Raw genomic sequence first — 7,781 nt, forward strand, 5'->3', positions numbered from 1 at the left:
ATAGTGGAGGATAAGGAAGCCTGGCGTGCAGCAGGCCATGAGGTCGCAAGGAGTCAGACGCGACTTAGTGATTGAACAACAAAAACAACAACTACTTACCTAGATTGTGAAGACGCAGAAATGAAGGTCACTTGGCCATTAAGCAGAAGTGTGGAATTCAAATCTGGATAGGAGACAGGCACTACTCCATGAGATCCATAACAGCACTCCTAAGCCGCGTACTATCCCACCTCTCGGTGTTAGCTATTACCACCTTCCAGGATGGCTGTGAAGACTGCAGCCAATCCATGTGAACACCTGGCTCATGATAAAACTTCTATGAAAAGCGGTACCTATTATTATCAAACAGAGAAACTACAACACTCTTCAGTTAGGTTTACTTTCAGTTGCGCAGAAGGTCCTACTTTGTGGGTTGAGCATATCAAGAGAAGCAGGAAATCTGACTCTAGGCCAGATTTTGCCATTAATAAACCATGCGAGTATTTGCCACAAAACTTTATAAAACCATACAATGGTCTGTCCCCAAGGAGTTCTGAGTGTTTTTTTTAATAGTTGCCATTGAAGAGTTCTAAGTGTTTTAGCCAAAATATTTAATCCTGTTTCTAGAAATGCCTTCTTTAAGTGTTCTCTGGAGACAAGTAAAAATACAACTATAATGCATTTTTTTATGTATAAGACTGGAGTCATTTTTTAAATTATCTTTAAATATATACACATACAGTTTTCATTTTACTCTATTGATGACTGCATATTAAAAGTAAAATCTGACAGTGAGGGTCCCAATGCTACATTAGTGTCAGAAACAGGTACAAAAATACAGCATTTTTCAAATATGTTTTCTTAAAAGCTTGATTTTCCTCTAAACAAAATTTTGTGTATATTACTAACTTAAAATTAAGAATAAGACAAAATTCACTTATTCTTTGATTTCAACTCCAGGCTCCTGGTGCACTCATAGCAACTCTGGCTCTTACTGCCTGTCACCTGAACATTCTAAATTCCATTGTCCTTTATCTTACCACACTTCCAAGTTTAATTTTTCCTATTTTTCATCCTTATTCTCTATTAGTTAACAAAATAGTTCAGGTTGATTTGGTTTACTGATAATAAACCATTGTCTTAACCCTCCATGATGACATATTTGCATATTTCATTAAGAAAAGAAGATTAATAGAGGACCTCTAAGGCATCACAGAAGCAAATGTCAAGAGATAGCTTTGGCCATATATAGAGAGAGCGAGAGGAAGAGCTTGAGCTAGTTCCTTGAGTAGAAGGTATAGGTAACTTATACTTTGGTATGTCAGGAGTACTCCGTCTTCATTCCTACTTCTAGAAAACTATACATGTGTTACATGTTTATGGGCAGGAAAAGGAAGGCTGGTTCTGTAATTAGCAAACACAAAGACACACACTCGCAAACACAGTGTCATTGTTTGGCTTCTATGGGGTCAGGATTTAAAATTCTTCCATTTTGCAACTAAGTTAGTATGCAATAAATTTTTAGTAATGAAATTAGTCATATCAACATGCTGTCAAAACAAAATAATATCTCAACTCTTGAAGGATTCCAAAAGGAAAAACAATAGTAAGGGACAATATCTTGGAACTTACATTCCAAGAAATGTCTAGAATTTAGTTCCTTAAATCTGCTATCTGGGATGCCTCCTAAATTTAGATTTGTTCACTTTGTCATCTAAGAAAGAAAGAAAAAAGAAAATCAATCAATCCAAATTTCTAGATTCACTTTTTTGTGAGCAGTATGAACTTAACTACATTCATTACCATAAACTGTAATGATTAATCCTAAAGAAGAGGGAACACTCAGCATTGTAGATGGAGCACTGGACTTGTATCAGCATGACTAAACAACTGACCGAGTTACATATCTGTAAACTGAGAGAGGTAGGGAAAAGAAGTAGTTCTGCAGAGTTCTGGAACTATTTTCAAAATTTCAAAACTATAATAGAATTAATGTATTTTCTCACAGTAAGTCTGCACTAAATACTAGAATTTTTTTACATGATAGAATTTCATTATCTCAGGATGGTGTCATTGCCGAACTCATGCTAAAGAGATCAGTAGTTATATGCGTTCAGATTAATTTAAAATGAAAGACCTAATTATCATTTAAGGAGTGCTCTTGGTCAGGAAAAATAGACAAAATATTTCAAAATGTTGAATCACTGGAGAAAAATTAATTAAAAGAGACTTTAGCAGTGAAAAGGTCAAGAACCACTTGTACCAGACAATGTCTATGATATCTACCTGCTTCAAAAATCAATATAACCATGCATCATTTTTAATATTTTTGAATTCTTTACATAAATTAGATGAAAAAGCAGATCAGATTTTATTTAAAGCAGACTTAAAGTTGTTTGAAGATTTTAAATGTCCACATTCCTCCATTTCTATTCACAAGAGTATGTTTTCAAAAATGCTTATAGTCTAACAACAATAAACCAGCCTCTTTAGAATTATCTACTTACTAAATTCTTCCATAAATATATAAAGTTCAAACAGCAATAATGCCCATTTTAAATAAGATTACAAATAAATTTAAAAGATTTAAAACTAAAAATGTTGTTTGTAATCCTACAGTGATAGTTAAGGAAATGATGAACATTTTGACAATGTGCTTATCATTATCTAGTACTTTAGAATTCAAAATATAAGCTCTGATTAGAAAAGTCTAAAATATCTTAAAGGTCCTTTAAAGTCACCCTAACTCATACACAAAGTGTCAGCAACTACAGAGTCTGAACTGCAACAGTGAGTTTATATGCCATTCTTTTGCAGTTTATTTTGTTTTGTTTTTAAGATTTCCCAAAGACACACAACCGTGTTTTTGAAACAGGATCATCAAATCCTGGGAAAGCTTGGTCCTTCTCTCTTTTACACAAGTACACAGTATGAAACATCAAGTAGTCTGGCTTCTGTCTTCACAGAAGTACAAATGAAAAACGGTGGGACTGTAACAGTCTGGCTAGCTGCATGAGGACAGTGTGTAGAGACTAAGGAAAGATGAATGCTGGACTGTTATCTCAGCCTACCTACACAGTGTAACTGGTGATGGCTTTGATGACCAATCAATTCATCCCTAGAATTTCAAATATCTTAGATATAGAATTCATCCAGTCCAACCCCCCAATTTGTCCATGATAACCCAGAAGCCAAAGAAATGTAAGACACTTTTTTACAGTCCTATAACTAGTTGATGGCTAGATCTTAAATCCAGATCTCAGTTCCTGCCCAGTGTTCTTTCTACTACCATAAGTTAGAAACCGTTTTATTAACATGTCATCGCTTTCCCTAGCTTCCAAACCTCTCAAGGTTGTTATGCCTTAACATTTGCTCAGTTGCTGCCCTCGCCTGGGGGCTTTTCAGCGGAAGGTCTGCTCAGATGACATCATGTCATCATAGCCCTCTGACATCCCCAGTTCCTTTCAGATGTCTTGCTTCCCTGATCCCTGCCCTTCAAACCTTTCCACAGCTTTAACTCTACTCTCCTTTGAATGAGTAACCTGGTCACCTGTGACTCTTGGCTTCCCCTTGATGATTCCTGCTGGTCTCCATCTGTTTGTTTCAATCCTCCAAAACGTTTAAGGTGTCTGCTAAATATCTAAGCTTTTGAGCACTCTTGTTACTCCTTTATTTTGTTTTCTTCTCAAGTAACTGAAGAGGCCTTTAATGCAGACTCTTTGAACCCGATCTTGTGTCTCAACCCTGAACAGATGGTTCTCAGGTCTGGGCAGAGCCTCTTCGGTCTATTCAAGTTACTGCTTTTCCTGCCAGTTCCTGGTTTCTGCTGCCCTCTAGTAGCCATTAGTAGCATGACAGGATTTGAAACAAGAAAGGCCTGTTTTTGTTGAATTTGATTACTCAGTGGGGTTGTTTCAGCATCATGCAAATACAACCCGGGTTTGGGGGGAAACAAACTGATGTGTAACTGGAGCCATCACTGTGTGATTCCTCCCTCTCCAGGCCTGAGTCAGAACACGGTTTAAAGTTAGAGCTATAATGGGGCTAGTTATCTATACATGCAATAAATGCTTTTATATGTCAGTGTATTTGCTCCAGTCTGATGCCCATCAATGGTTCCTTTCAAAAGTCCAACTCTTTAATCCCCAAACCTGTTCAACTGAAATCCCAGCATTAGGAACACATAAAAAGGGAAAAGTGACCAAAAAGCAACTTAAATTCCAACAATCAGGGATTACTTAGATAAACTTGGTAACATAATGTTATATATTGTGACTATTTAAAATTATGTTTTATAAAAACCAAAAGTACATGCAAAAAAACATATAATATTAAGTGCAAAGCTAAACATTAAAAAAAGAAAAATTACTGCAAGAACCCAAAAACAGAGAAAGAAATGGTCTGAAATGTTTATTGATGGTTAGTTTTTATATTATCTATAAGCATGTGTAACATTTTATAATCATAAAAGCTGCATCTGTGGGTAACTAAATAGTGGGTCACTCATGCCTGGCTATAAGACTAAGAGAGTTAGATCTCCAAACAGAACTTTTTTGTGGGCTGTGCCAGTCATCATAGTGATGATAATGCCATTATCATAGCCAAGGACATGGATAGCAGGAATATGGGTGGAATAAAATGTTAGTGGCAAGATAAACCAGAGGGTTAGTCACATTCTTTGGTTGCCCTTCTGCCTAGAGAATCCCTGGGAAAGACAATCCATTTGGCCATTTAAGCCCACTAAATCTTTCAACAATGTATATGGGAACAACTTCAAAAGTGAGTGACCAGATGTTCCACTATTTTCAGTCTGTGGAAGCTGACAAATTTACATGAATTATGTAAATTTTTAAACTAAATGTGAACTTTTGTGTAGCCAGGTTGGTGAAATAGGCCAATCCATGTATGTAAACAACCCTAAGGAGGATATGGAGTAGGAATCGTGGTGTCAACTATCACAGATGTTTAAGATTGCCAACGTATATACTGTCAATAGCCTTCTAGAAAGTTTTTACCAATCTACACTGTGGGTGTTGGAGAAGGCAATGGCACCCCACTCCAGTACTCTTGCCTGGAAAATCCCATGGACGAAGGAGCCTGGTAGGCTGCAGTCCATGGGGTCGCGAAGAGTGGGACACGACTGAGTGACTTCCCTTTCACTTTTCACTTTCATGCAATGGAGAAGGAAATGGCAACCCACTCCGGTGTTCTCGCCTGGAGAATCCCAGGGGCGGGGGAGCCTGGTGGGCTGCCGTCTATGGGGTCGCACAGAGTCGGACACGACTGAAGTGACTTAGCAGCAGCAACAGCACTCTGTGGGTGTGGGACAAATGAGACAGACTGCAGGTCATGTACATTTTCCAGCGTGCTTGCTGCAAATGTGCTGCTTTCTCGGTTCAAAAAAGGGACGATCTATTATAATAAAAATGATCATCATATGTGCTCTTATTTTATTATTTCAAGCAAATCCTACTCAAATTTTGGTTCTTCCTCACTGTAGGTAGTAAATTTCTTGCCACTCATCCATGTGCACAATAAATCACATAGGCATAGTAAGTGAGCACTGCTATCCTGAAGTGAACTACTGAACACAATCAGAACATTTCAGTTTTCCTTGTTTTGGTTTCTAGAAGATATTTTTAGTAACAGCAAGTATTTGAAAGTATAATTTCACTGGCCCTCTTGAGTCCTTTTCATTGTACTCATGTCACATTTTATCAGCTGACTAAATACAGGTTTCCCAATATTTTTTAGTGGTAATTTCCACATACCCCATTAAAGGAAAAGATTCAAATTCCTCAAAAAGTACGAAGACTAGGATTCCTGTTTACTTTTGTTTTCATTCAATGATTATTTGTTGAATATTTGATACATGCCAAGTATAGTTCTAGGAGCTGGGGCTATAACAGTAAGAAAAACTAATCAAAAACAAAAATCTCTGACTCCACTCCTTTCCTCCCTGTCTGCTTTGAAGATCAGCTGCCATCATGAAAGACACAGTAACTATCCAGACCAGGAAGCTCATGACCAACCGACTGTTTCAGTGGAAACAAATGGTCATCGATGTCCTTCAACCTGGGAAGGCAACAGTACCTAAAACAGAAATTTGGGAAAAACTGGCCAAAATGTACAAGACCACACCAGATGTCATCTTTGTATTTGGATTCAGAACCCATTTTGATGGTGGCAAGACAACTTGGCTTTGGCATGATTTACCATTCCTTGGATTATGCAAAGAAGAATGAGCCCAAACACAGGCTTGCAAGACATGCCTATATGAGAAGAAAAAGACCTCCAGAAAACAGCAAAAGAAATGCATGAACAGAATGGAGAAAGTCAGGGGGACTGCAAAGGCCAGTGTTGGTGCTGGCAAAAAGTGAGCTGGAGATTGGACAACAGAAGGAGTAAAGATTCCACAATGACTGTATCTGTGGTGATTGTGCAGATTTTTCATGAAAGAATAAACTAAGACCTTTTTAGTTCAGTTCAGTTCAGTCACTCATTCCTGTCCAACTCTGTGACCCCATGGACTGCAGCACACCAGGCCTCCCTGTCCATTACCAACTCCCAGAGTTTACTCAGACTCGTGTCCATTGAGTCGGTGATGCCATCCAACCATCTCATCCTTTGTCAACCCCTTCTCCTCCCGCCTTCAATCCTTTCCAGCATCAGGGTCTTTTCAAATGAGTCAGCTCTCCACATCAGGTGGCCAAAGTATTGGAGTTTCAGCTTCAACATCAGTCCTTCCAATGAATACACAGAACTGATCTCCTTTAGGATGGACTCTCAAGAGTATTCTCCAACACCACAGTTCAAAAGCATTAATTCTTCAGTGTTCAGCTTTCTTTATAGTCCAACTCTCCACATTTCACATGTAAAAAAAAAAAATCCCTGACTCCCTTAAGCTTACATTTCAGTAATTAAGTATTTGTTATCTATATATCTTTTATACAAAGCTCTATATCTAACCCGTCACAAATCCCATGAACTTTGCCTTCAAAATATATCCAGAGTCTGACCACTTCGCATGATCTCCATAACTAATTTTTCTTCTCATCATCCTAAGAGTATTTTTGACTGTTTTCCTTGCTTTCAACTTCCATCTCCCTCCACCCCATCATCACCACTCACATACACACAGTTTGTTCTCAACATAGGAACGAATGTCGCCTTTTAAAACCAAAGTCAAATTCATTGCTCTGTTGTTCAAAGTCCTCCTATGGCACTCCAGCTCACTTAGAGAAGAGCCAAGACTGTGCATTGGTCCACAAAGTCCTACAGAATCTGGCCTCCTGATACCTCTCTGACATGATTTATCACTCTCTCCTTTGCTCATTTGCTTCAGTGATGGTGGCCTCCTTGCCTTTAACTCACAGGATATCTTTGTGCCTCAGGGCCTTTGCACATGTTACTACCACTGCCTGGAATACTCTTCTCCAAATACCCACAGGACTCACTCCCTCACCAACTTCAAACCATCCCTCAAGTCTAATCTTCTTAGCAAGGTGTTTCCTGATCATTCCATTAAAAATGACAACCTGGTATTCTTCCTGCCTTCCTAAATAATTTACTCCAAAGCCCAGAAAGGTAAACATTCATGAAGGGTGGAGTTAAGAGGCAGCAAATCTGTGTAATACATAAGAATCAATGGGATGAGGAGGGCATCAATACATGGGCCACTGTCAGAGGAAGCTTGAAGTCAGATGTCAAGATCTAAAAAGGAAAAGATGAGTGGAGAATGAGGAGTTCAGCCATGAGGAAGTGAGGGCTGGTAGCAGCATCAGGAAACTGGTTATATTCAG

The 7,781-nt window shown here is 38.4% G+C and overlaps 1 pseudogene; it reads left to right on the forward strand.

Annotated features, from left to right (window-relative positions):
* Window positions 1-5,966: 5,966 nt before the first annotated feature.
* On the forward strand, window positions 5,967-6,391 carry LOC122674745 (annotated as a pseudogene).
* The last annotated feature ends 1,390 nt before the right edge of the window (window positions 6,392-7,781 follow it).

The sequence above is a fragment of the Cervus elaphus genome, chromosome 18 (assembly GCF_910594005.1).
Source record: "Cervus elaphus chromosome 18, mCerEla1.1, whole genome shotgun sequence".
Classification (NCBI taxonomy): domain Eukaryota; kingdom Metazoa; phylum Chordata; class Mammalia; order Artiodactyla; family Cervidae; genus Cervus; species Cervus elaphus.